The sequence below is a fragment of the Grammomys surdaster genome, unplaced genomic scaffold (genome assembly GCF_004785775.1).
Source record: "Grammomys surdaster isolate TR1022 unplaced genomic scaffold, NIH_TR_1.0 513, whole genome shotgun sequence".
Classification (NCBI taxonomy): Eukaryota; Metazoa; Chordata; class Mammalia; order Rodentia; family Muridae; genus Grammomys; species Grammomys surdaster.
In genome coordinates, this window is record NW_021604932.1 from 423,949 (window position 1) to 437,145 (window position 13,197).

Below are 13,197 nucleotides of genomic sequence, written 5' to 3' on the forward strand. Positions count from 1 at the left end.
TTGGAGGTGAACTCCATAATAGGCAAATGTCTGAAGGCAATGGTTCTTGACATCTTTTATTTTTTCCCTAATGTGAGCCGAGGCAAAAATCACACCAGAAAAGGTATCAATAGTAATGTGGATGAAGTATAATTTCCCAAATGAGGGAACATGTGTAACATCCATTGGCCAAATATCATTGGGTGCAAGACTTCGGGGATTCACTCCCAAATTAGGGGAAGGGTTAAACTGAGCACAGTGAGAGCAGTGAGTAACGATTTGAACAGCCTGTTATCCTGTAATGCTACAATGAAATTTCAAGGAATTTGCATTAAGATGAAATTTATTATGTATAGCAACAGCTTTATCATAATTAGTGACTAAATTTAAGGCAAGCAAAATTTGTTTGGTGTGAAAATCAGCCTCACTATTACCTTGGGCCAAGGGGCCTGGCAACAATGAATATCCCCAAATATGACCCACAAATAGAGGCAAAGTTTGCAGCCATAAAAGAGGTTGCACCTGCAATAGGCAAGAGCAAATCAAAGACACAGGTGCCACATAAGATGCAGTATCCAAGGGTTCCATGATTTGAGAAACATACACTGTCAGTATATACATTGCAAGCTTCATTTGGGAACAAAGATAGTGCCAATAGTACAGCCTTTAGCTCTGCTAATTGTGTAGAGCAATTAGGCACCCATTGGGGAATGTTTTGATTCAGAAACCACAGATAACAGTGTTCTTGAATGGTCTACATAATTTAAATGAGCTTGTTCTAGAGCTTCCTGTACCATTTTCAAGCATTCCCTGGCCTTTTCATTTAATAGTCTGGGGGAAGTGGGTGATGCATCTCCCTTAAGACTATCAAAGAGATAGGCTAGGAGGTGGCAGTGCTTGCCCCCAATCAGGGAGCAACTGGGACCCACTGGGACCTACTGGGACTCACTGGGACCCAGGAATCCGCTCCTGACCCAGAGCCCCGGCCCCTTCCGGTTTCCACCTGAGCACCGAGCACATCTTGGGCCTTAGCTCTAACCCAAGAAGCAAAACCCAGCCCAAACAGTTCTGACACAACCTAGATAATAGGAAAGACAGGCCCCAGTCAGAGACAGCACAGTTAGCACAAAGGTGATCCAGATGGCGAAAGGCAAGCGCAAGAACACAAGCACCAGCAACCCAAGGTGCTTGCCATCATCAGAACCTAGTTCTCCCACATTAGAAAGTCCTGAACTCCCCATATCACCAGGAAAACAAGAACCAGATCTAAAATCACTTCTAATGATGATGCTAGAGGACTATAAGAAGGAAATAAATAACACTTTCAAAAAATTTGAGGAGAACACAGGTAAACAGGATGAAGTCCTTAAAGAAACACAAAAATCCTTTAAAGAATTACAAGAAAACACGAAAAAACAGATGAAGGAATTGAATAAAACCATCCAGGACATAAAAATGGAAGTGGAAACAATAAAGAAATCACAAAGGGAGACTACCCTGGAGATAGAAAACCTAAGAAAGAAATCAGGAGTCATAGACACAAGCATCACCAACAGAATACAAGAGATAGAAGAAAGAATCTCAGGTGCAGAATATACCTTAGAAAATATTGACACAACTATCAAAGAAAATGCAAAATGCAAAAAGCTGTTAACACAAAATAACCAGGAAATCCAGGACGCAATGAGAAGACCAAACCTAAGGATAATAGGTATAGATGAGAGTGAAGATTCTCAACTTAAAGGGCCAGTAAATATCTTCAACAAAATTATTGAGGAAAACTTCCCTAACCAAAGGAATGAGATGCCCATAATCACACAAGAAGCCTACAGAACGCCAAATAGACTAGATCAAAAAAGAAATACCTCCCGTCACAAAATAATCAAGACACAAAATGCAGAAAACAAAGAAAGAATTTTAAAAGCAGTAAGAGAAAAAGGCCAAGTAACATATAAAGGCAAACCTATCAGAATTACACCTGACTTCTCACCAGATACTATAAAAACCAGAAGATCCTGGAAAGTATCATACAAACCCTAAGAGAACATAAATGCCAGCCCAAGCTACTTTACCCAGCAAAACTCTCAATTACCATAGACGGAGAAACTAAGATATTCCATGAGAAAACTGAATTTACACAGTATCTTCCCACAAATCCAGCTCTACAAAGGACAATAGTAGGAAAGCTCCAATACAAGAAGGGCAATCATATCCTAGAAAGAGCAAGAAAATAATCCTTTTCCATCAAGCCCAAAAGAAGATAACCACACAAATGATGTCTCCACTAATAGCAAAAATGACAGGAAGCAACAACACCCTCTCCTTAATATCTCTTAACATCAATGGACTCAATTCCCCAATAAAAAGGCATAGGCTAAGGGACTGGATATGCAAACAGGACCCAGCTTTTTGCTACTTACAGGAAACCCACCTCAGTGACAAAGACAGACACTACCTTAGAGTAAAAGGTTGGAAAACAATTTTTCAAGCAAATGGCCCTAAGAAACAAACAGGAGTAGCCATTCTAATATTGAGTAAAATCGACTTTCAACTTAAAACTATCAAAAAGGATAAGGAAGGGCATTTCATACTTGTCAAAGGAAAAGTCAACCAACATGAACTCTCAATTCTGAATATCTATGCGCCAAATACAAGAGCAACGACTTTCATAAAAGAAACCTTACTAAAGCTCAAAACACACATTACACCTCACATAATAATAGTGGGAGACTTCAACACCCCACTCTCAGCAATGGATAAATCATGGAAACAGAAACTAAATAGAGATACAGTAAAACTAACAGAAGTTATGAACCAAATGGAGTTAACAGATATCTATAGAACATTTCACCCTAAAGCAAAAGAATATACCTTTTTCTCAGCACCTCATGGTACCTTCTCCAAAATAGACCATATAATTGGGCACAAAACAGGCCTCAACAGATTTAAAAAAAATTGAAATAATTCCCTGCATCCTATCAGATCACCATGGTCTAAGGCTGGTCTTCAAAAATGACAAAGAGAATGGAAAGCCCACATTCACATGGAAACTGAATAACACCCTACTCCTTGATAATCAGGTAAGGGAAGAAATAAAGAAAGAAATTAAAAACTTTTTAGAATTTAATGAAAATGATGACACACCATACCAAAACCTATCGGATACAATGAAAGCAGTGCTAAGAGGAAAATTCATAGCTCTAAGTGCCTACAAAAAGAAACTGGAGGGAGCATACACTAGCAGCTTGTCAGAGTACCTGAAAGACCTAGAACAAAAAGAAGCTAATACACCCAAGAGGAGTAGACGGCAGGAAATAATCAAACTCAGGGCTGAAATCAACCAAATAGAAACAAAAAGAACTATCCAAAGAATCAATAAAACCAGGAGCTGGTTCTTTGAGAAAATCAACAAGATAGATAAACCCTTAGCTAGACTAATCAGAGGGCAGAGAGACAGTATCCAAATTAATAAAATCAGAACTGAAAAGGGTGACATAACAACAGAAAGTGAGGAAATTAAAAAAATCATCAGATCCTACTACAAAAGCCTATATTCAATAAAATTGGAAAATTTGGATGAAACTGACAATTTTCTAGACAAATACCAATTACCAATGTTAAATCAGAACCAGATAAACCATCTAAACAGTCCCATAACCCCAAAAGAAATAGAAGCAGTCATTAAAAGTCTCCCTACAAAGAAAAGCCCGGGACCAGACGGTTTTAGTGCAGAATTCTATCAGACCTTCAAGGAAGACCTATTTCCAATACTTTTCAAACTATTCCACAAAATAGAAACAGAAGGTACACTACCAACTCATTCTTTGAAGCCACAATTACACTCATACCAAAGACACACAAAGACCCAACAAAGAAAGAGAACTTCAGGCCAATCTCCCTTATGAACATTGATGCAAAATTACTCAATAAAATTCTAGCGAACTGAATGCAAGAACACATCAAAACAATTATCCATCATGATCAAGTTGGCTTCATCCCAGGAATGCAGGGTTGGTTCAATATTCGGAAATTCATTAATGTAATCCATTATATAAACAAACTCAAAGAAAAAAACCACATGATCATCTCACTAGATGCTGAGAAAGCATTTGACAAAATTCAACACCCTTTCATGATAAAAGTCTTGGAAAGGTCAGAAATTCAAGGTCCATACCTAAACATAGTAAAAGCAATATACAGCAAACCAGTAGACAGCATTAAATTAAATGGAGAGAAACTTGAAGCAATCCCACTAAAATCAGGGACTAGGCAAGGCAGCCCACTCTCCCCCTACTTATTTAATATACTATTGGAAGTCCTAGCCAGCGCAATTATGCAACACAAGGAGGTCAAAGGGTTACAAATTGGAAAGGAAGAAGTCAAAATCTCACTATTTGCAGATGATATGATAGTATACTTAAGTGACCCCAAAACTTCCACCGGAGAACTCCTAAACCAGATAAACAACTTTAGCAAAGTGGCTGGATATAAAATTATCTCAAGAAAATCAGTAGCCTTCCTCTACTCAAAAGATAAACTGGCTGAGAAAGAAATTATGGAAATGACACCCTTCAAAATAGTCACAGATAATATAAAATACCTTGGTGTGAACCTAACCAAGCAAGTAAAAGACCTACCTGTATGTCAAGAACTTCATGCCCCTGAAGAAAGAAATCGAAGCAGATCTCAGAAGATGGAAAGATCTCCCATGCTCATGGATTGGAAGGATTAATATAGTAAAAATGGCTATTTTGCCAAAAGCCATCTACAGACTTAATGCAATCCGCATCAAAATTCCTACTCAATTCTTCACAGAGATAGAAAGAGCAATCTTAAAATTTATTTGGAATAACAAAAAACCCAGGAGTGCGAAAACTACTCTCAGCAATAAAAGAACTTCTGGAGAAATCACCATCCCCGACTTCAACCTGTATTACAAAGCAATAGTGATAAAAACTGCATGTTATTGGAACAGAGACAGGCAGGAGGATCAGTGGAGTAGAATAGAAGACCCAGAAATGAACCCCCATACCTATGGTCACTTGATCTTTGACAAAGGGGCTAAAACCATCCAACAGAAAAAAGATAGCATTTTCAACAAATGGTGCTGGTCCAACTGGTGGTCAGCTTGTAGAAAAATGCAAATTGATCCATACTTATCTCCTTGTACAAAGCTCAATTCCAAGTGGATTAAGGACCTCCACCTAAAACTAGCCACACTGAAACTAATAGAAGAGATACTGGGAAAAAGCCTAGAACACATAGGCACAGGGAAAAAGTTCCTGAACAGAACACCAATGGCCTGTGCTCTAAGACCAAGAATTGACAAATGGGACCTCATAAAGCTGCAAAGCTTCTGTAAAGCAAAGGACACAGTCAATAGGACAGAGCAGCAACCAACAGATTGGGAAAAGATCTTCACCAACTCTACATCTGATAAAGGGCTAATATCCAAGGTATACAAAGAACTGAAGAAATTAGACTCTAGACAATCAAAGAACCCTATTAAAAAGTGGAGCATAGAGCTGAACAAAGAATTCTCAACTGAGGAAACTCGAATGGTTGAGAAGCACCTAAAGAAATGTTCAGCATCACTAGTCATCAGGGAAATGCAAATGAAAACAACACTGAGATTCCACCTTACACCAGTCAGAATGGCTAAGATCAAAAACACAGGTGACAGCACATGTTGGCGAGGATGTGGAGAAAGAGGAACACTCCTCCACTGTTGGTGGGATTGTAAACTGGTACAACCACTACAGAAGGCAGTCTGGCGGTATCTCAGAAAATTGAACATAGTGTTACCTGGGGACCCAGCTATACCACTCCTGGGCATATACCCAAAAGAAGTTTCAACATACAACAGGGACACATGCGCCACCATGTTCATAGGAGCCCTATTTATAATAGCCAGAAGTTGGAAAGAACCCAGATGCCCATCGACAGAAGAATGGATGCAGAAAATGTGGTATATTTATACAATGGAGTACTACTCAGCTATTAAAAACAATGAGTTCACGAAATTCCTAGGCAAATGGATGGAGCTGGAAAATATCATCTTGAGTGAGATGACCCAATCTCAAAAGAGCATACATGGTATGCACTCACAGATAAGTGGATATTAGCCCAAAAGCTCACAATTTCTAAAAACTACGTATAGACCACATAAAACTCACATAGAAGAAGGAAGACCAAAGTATGAATGCGTTGGTCCTTTCTAGAAGGAGTATCAAAAGTTTCAACCAGAGCTCCCAAAGTCTAAACCGCCAGCCAGAGAGCACAAAGGGAGGGACTCATGCACCTGTATAGGGAATTGAGGGTGACCTTGTTAGACTTCAGTGAAAGTGGAGGGCCATGGTCCCCAAAAGTTTGGATCCTCTACTGTGAGGGAATTCGAGAGCAGGGAAATGGGACTGGGAGGATGTTTGGAGCACACCTTCACAAAAATTAGGAGGAGGGGGTATGGGATAAGGGATTTTGGGGGAGAATGAGAAAGGAGATAACATTGAAAGGTAAATACATATAATATCCAATAAGAAACCCACACAGACAAAGGGTCTAAAAAAAAGAGAGAGAGAGAGATGGAGAGAGCTTACTTATTTTAAATTAATTTCAAAAGTTTCTAGGAGTTGCTAATTGGCTAAGATACTATTTTAAGCTCTCCACAAAAGAATTTAAATCTCTGTTCAATATTCTCAAGAGAGAGGTAAACCCTAATTTCCTCAACAGTTAATTGACAAAAGAGAGGTAATCTCACAAAAAAGTAGAAAAAGCTATTTCTAATCAATATATTATATAGTCTGATTGTCAATGGTGCTATAAAAGTCCTTTGACAAAAGATTATTAATATAGATTTATATGTCCTTAAATAGGGTCTTCATGACTCTCTGAGTGTGGAAGGAGTGACTGTTGGCGCTTCTGCCCTAATTTTACAAGAACTCTGAAAAATTGGCTTTAAAAACAAAAGAGGGGGAACGGTACCCCCTCAGAAGGAGTCCCCCTGAAATACTCTCCATCATGCCTTGTTCACTTTTATCTCTCTAAAGCTGAAAGCTCATGGCAAATCTCTTGCTGACCATGTTGGTGACCTCTGGCACCACCAAGACCAACAAAACTTTGCCACAGATAGGGGGAAGGACCCTCTTACCCATAAAGGGAATGGCCCAGACCCAGTTCCCTTATGGAGCCGAGGACTGATATGCCTGTCCAATACCACAAAAGGCACAGCTAATCGTCTACCAAAAAGATTAATGAAAAAAATAGATACCCCCACAAAGCCAGGCCCAACCATAAATACGATGAATAACAATTTACATCCAGGGAAGAGAAATCTCCCTGAGAATCCCCTTCTTTTTCTTTCCAGGTAAAAATGAATCACCCGTGATGCCTGCTGTTAGAAGTTCTAATCCAGATGTGCCAGAAGCCAGGACCCTCGCCCTTACCCTCACCCCCTACCTTACCCCACTTGCACAATGTGCCCTGAAGCTTGGCAACTGCAAGATCCTGCTTGGCAACTGCAGATAGACTCAAAGCATTGTACCATATTTTCTGAAGAATAGCAGGGGGACCATAACTCAAGCAGTGTACCATATCTTCTGAAGAATAGCAGGATGTGGTCCTCCTCGCCCCCACGAATAACTAGGACCCTCCGGTCGGGTCAAGTGGCACCCAGACGTGGGGCTCGTGGCACGGACCCTTCCGGACGGACCCTCATTGAGAGGACGTGTGCACGACATCAAGATTGAGTGAGACAGAGATCGTCACCCGCGACCTGTTGTCCTCGGAACCAGGTTGATTCTGCAATCAAGAAGATGGTAGAAGTTCATTACCATCAGCTGAAAATTGAAGAGGATCCAGAAGTGACCCCGCAGGAGACTGACACAGCTGCCAGCTCCCCTGCCTCCCCCTACGGTCGACCCCTAGACTTCCACACCCTCCAGAAGGGTTCCTGGTATGCCTGGCTTTGCCCTCGTTTCTCTCGCTAGAGAGCTTGGCCTCTTGATCACCACAACAAAAATTGGCTTTTTCCTAAACCAAGGCCACCCTTGATATGGCCGCTAACATTGGGGAGCCTTCCTTTATGACAATATTACACCCCAAACTGACAAATGGTTGGTAACTTGAACATTTACAAGGGACTAGGATGGCTGTGAGTTAGCCCAATGACGGGATTATTGTAGGTCCACTTCCCAGGGGCCCACCCAATGCAGCCGAAAAGGAGTGCATGGTGCTGGGAGTGGGTGCAGCCTACATGGCCTAAGACAGGGCTCTCACCCTCCTTTCACCCACATCGGGGTCCCTTGACGTTGCCCATTGTCGACAGCCTAAAGCCTTCGACCATCGATGTGACTTGTCTCACATCAATGTTTTGGGGTTGTGAACTTGTCTAAGACCCCCAATAATTAGACATCCAAATTCAAAACTCACATAGTTGGGATTGATCATAAGATGCCTTCTCTAACTAAACAGAGAAGGGGGAGATGCCAGAAGCCAGGACCCTCGCCCTTATCCTCACCCCCTACCTTTCCCCACCTGCACAATGTCCCCTGAAGCTTGGCAACTGCAAGATCCTGCTTGGCAACTGCAGATAGACTCAAAGCAGTGTACCATATCTTCTGAAGAATAGCAGGGAGACCATAACTCAAGCAGTGTACCATATCTTCTGAAGAATAGCAGGTAGATCATAATTCAAGGCAGTGTACTGTATAGTCCATGACATGTTTCAAGGCACAGGCCAAGAAGATTCTGTACTTTTCCACAACCTGGCCCCTCTTACCCCCTCCCCTTGTAAAACATGCTATAAAAAAGCATTTCATGTTCAAAAAAAAAAAAAGAATATCAAAGAGAGGTTTTAACTGTCCTGTGCTTAATTGTAAGGAAGGTCTTAACCAATTTATGTCTCCTAACAATGTCTGATAATCATTTAAAGTTTTCAGAGTATCTATTCTAATTTGTAACTTGTGAGGACGAATTCCCTTTTGTAATAATTCATGTCCTAAATATTGACATGAAAAATTCTTTTGGACCTTCTTGGGGGCAATAACCAATCCAACCAAATCATTTTGCAGTCCAGCATAGGCTTCATAAAGCTCTTTTTCTTCCATGCCTCCAAGTAGAATATCATCCATAAAATAAACTATATACATGTACGTATGTCTTCTCCTTAATGATTGAAGAGCAGTTGCCACATAGACTTGATGCATGGTGGGACTATTAGCCATCCCTTGGGGTAGTACCACCCAATGATATCTATGGGATCGGTCCTTAAAGTTGACTGAGGGAATACTAAATGCAAAGCATTTGCAATCCTGGATGGAAGGGTATGTTAAAAAAAAAACAATCCTTTAAATCTATCACCAATGTGTGCCAATTGTTTGGAATAGCAACTGGTATAGGCGAACCAAGTTGAGTAGTCCCCTTCTTAGGGATAGGCTCCACTACCTACCAATCCTTCAGGGAGAATTCATCATATGCTGGAGAAACAGTGGCTTCCATAGAATCTACAAATGATTTTTACTAGGTGATTGCTCCTCTATCCAATCTGCTCCCTTTCGGACCTTGTATTTCTTTAATCTTTTCTTTAAATAAGATATTTCCTTTTCTAAAGTTTCTTCTTCATCCTCAGAGCTGGAGATATTCTCCACCTCATACAAGGATTTCTTACCTGCATCATCCTGTGCTAATACACATACGAAGGAACTCAAAATTCCCATGGTGCGATCCAAGATCATACTCACGTAGGGCTGCTTTCAGTTTAATCTCTCGACACTTTTCCAATTCGTTCTACTCACTGCACCGGCCAATCTGCTTCTTCCAGGAATAACCCCATCAGGTTCTCCTCTCCTGATCTTGGTGGGACCTCCACTTAACAGCTCCAGTGCTGTCTGTGATACTGAGCTCAGGCGTAGCCCTGGGAGAATTAAAGAAAGACTCAGACTCGAGTCATTCCTTATGAGAGAATGCCAATGCCTTTACTGGGCAGGTTCAATATATACACCAAGCCAGGGAAGGCAAACCACAAACTCAGGAAAAAACAAGAACTCAAACTCAACATGGGGGCAATGGGATGTCAAGTGTAAATTCCCTTCCTGGGGCATCATCCTTCAACAAGATGCTTTGTTGGATGTCAAGTATAAATTCCCTTCCTGGGGTACCATGCCTTAGTCAAGATGTTTTTGATCTTAGAGGAACTGCAGAATGTTACTTCGTAAACATCAGCACATGGAAAGTCTCAGCTAGTGAATAGCAGTCCTTCGGGGTCCTACACAGAAAAAGTCATTAAGAACTTCTTTGGTGTCTTTGTGATATATCTAAAGGAAGAAAACAAATAACATACATTCTTGTTTTCTTAAATTGTCATAAACAATTGTGAATATTAAGATTGCATTTGTTAATCTTTTGACAGGAAAAATGTTTCAACAAGGACAGTGCAAGGGCACTTGGATGCATGCTCCTGATTATGCACAAATGAAAAAACTACTAACCTTATGGGAGTCACCATTTAAGGCCCAAAATATCTGCAATGTTCCTACTGTTTGTCTAGTTGTGCTGACTAGTTTTATGTCAATTTAACCAAAAATAGAGTCATTTGGGAACAGGGGATCTTAATCAAAAAAATGTCTACCGAGCCTGGCCAATAGGAAAGCCTGTGTAGACTTTTTTTATTGATGATTGGTTGAGGAGGACCAAGCTCACTGTGGGTAGCACCACCTCTTGGCTGTCGTTCTTGGATTTCATTAGAAAGCAAGATGAAGGAAATTTAACAACATACCTCCATGACTTCTATGTCAACTCTATACTCTAGATTCCTGTCTTAGATTTTGGTTCAGACTTTCCTGATGTTAGTAAAAAAAGGTGCAAGATGAAATAAATAATTTTCTCTCCAAATTTCTTTTGGTCATTTTGTTTTATGCCAACTGAAACTGTAATTCAGACACATAAGAATGAGTTTCTATGACCTGCTGAAAGAAGAATGAAGCAGTCAATTCTTAAAATTTCCATCTAGATAATTGTCAGGGTCAATTATCTCTGGGTTGGGGATCTACTTTTTGTCATACCGTACTAATGACAGTGATGCTATTACCATTGTTCCCTGGTACAACAAACACAGAGTCACCAAGATATATATAAAAAAGTCACAGATCTAAAACATATTAGGAAAATAACCTAGATTATTGTCTGTTCCATAAAATGAGTTAAGTATTTTTTTTAAGAAAAATCACCAAGTATTACTTCAAAAGCCTATACTTAACAAAACTGGAAAATTGAAATGAGTGTGTTGGAGTCTGGATCCTATATGTCCCTCAAAGGAAGAATTGATACAGAAAATGTGATACATTTACACAGGTGTATTACTCAGCTATTAAAAATGAAGCTTCATAAAGTAAGTAGATAGATGGATGGAAATAGAAAATATCCTGAGTGAGATAAACCACACACAAAAACCACACATGGTAAGTACTCATCCACTGATAAGTGGATATTAGTGCAAAAGCTCAGAATACCCACAATATAACTTACAGAACAAATGAAGCTTAAGAATTAGGAAGACCAAAGTGTGGATGCGTCATTTTTACCTAGAAGGGGAAATAAAATAATTGCAAGAGATAGAGGGTGGGAGGGACCTGAGATAGAAAGATGAGGAGGAGAGAAAAAGAGAGCAAAATAGGGAGAGACAGGAGAGAAGTATAAAGGGTAAGGAATATGAGTAGAAAAATTTATACCTCGGGGGTGAGAAACTGGGATTAGATACTAGAAAGTCCCAGACACCATGGAAGCAAGCGATTCCCAGGACCCAACAGGAATAACATTAACCCAAATTAAGAGGAGATTGAATCTCTGGAGACCATGTCCAGCAGATACGCATGGTCCCCAGTTGAGGGATGGAGTCACCCACCCATCTTAAAAGTTTTAACCCATAGCTTTTTCTGTCTAAAGGAAATGGAGGGATAAAAAAACAGCAGAGACTGAAGAAAAGTCCACCCAGAGACTACCCCACCTAGGGATCCCTTCTATGAGCAGACACCAAACTCTAACAGGAATACTGATGCCAGGAAGCACTTACTGAGAGAAACCAGGTTCAGCTGTACCCTGAAAGGCTCTTCCAGCAACTAAAATATGGATGAAGATACAACCAACCATTGGAATGAGAAAAATAAACCCCAATGGAAGAGTAAGGTGAAGGAATGAAGTTGCTGAAAAGGAATGCAACCCTATAGGAAGAACAACAATATCAACTAACCAGACCCTCCAGAGCTCTCAGGGATTAAACCAGCAATGGAAGCATGTACATAGAGGGACCTATTGCTCCAGCTACATATGTAGCAAATGATGGCCTTATCTGGCATTAATGGGAAGAAAGGCATTTAGTCATGTGAAGGCTTGTTGCCCCAGAGTAGAGGACTGCTAGAGTGTTGTGGCTGGAGTGGGTAAAATGGTGGAAGAGTACCCTCATAGAGGCAAATAGAAGGAGGATGGGATGGGTGGAGTTCAGGGGAAGACCATGAAAATGGGAACAACATTTGAAATGTAAAATAGTAAAATAACAGAAAGCAAGAAGATAAAGGAAAAGGAGGAGGAGGAGGAGGAGGAGGAAAAGGAGGAGAAGGAGGGTAAGAGGTAAGAGGAGGTGGAGGACAAGAGGAGAAGGAAGGAGAGGTGGAGGGGAGGAGGAGGGGGAGAGGGAAGAGGAGCAGGAGGAGGACAGAAGGAGAGGGAAGAGAAGGGGAGGAAGAAGAAAAAGGAGAAGGAGAAGGAGAAGGAGAAGGAGAAGGAGAGAAGGAGAAGGAGGAGAAGGAAAGGAGAAGGAGAAGAAGGAGAGAACTAGAAGCAAGTACGGTCAAAAAGTTGTGGAATTCTCAAAGGATTAACAGGAATAGTTTAAAAACGAAGTAAAAATATAGATTTGATCCTATAAATGTGTTTAATTAAAAATTAACCAATTGTAAATGAGTATACATAATACTTTATGTATAGTTACTCCCAATACTTTATGATAGTTACTCCCAATAACTATCAAGCACACATTCCAAAGAGTAATGAACATTTTTACAATAAAATATGGAATTCACCATAATTAATATTCAATAATGCACAAAGAATCTATAAAAAATCAGTTGATTGGGAAATAAATGACTTTTAGGATACTAGAAATTATCTTAACCTAAAATCATATAAAGAATGCCCCATTTGACACAGAAGTACATGTTTTTCAGCAAG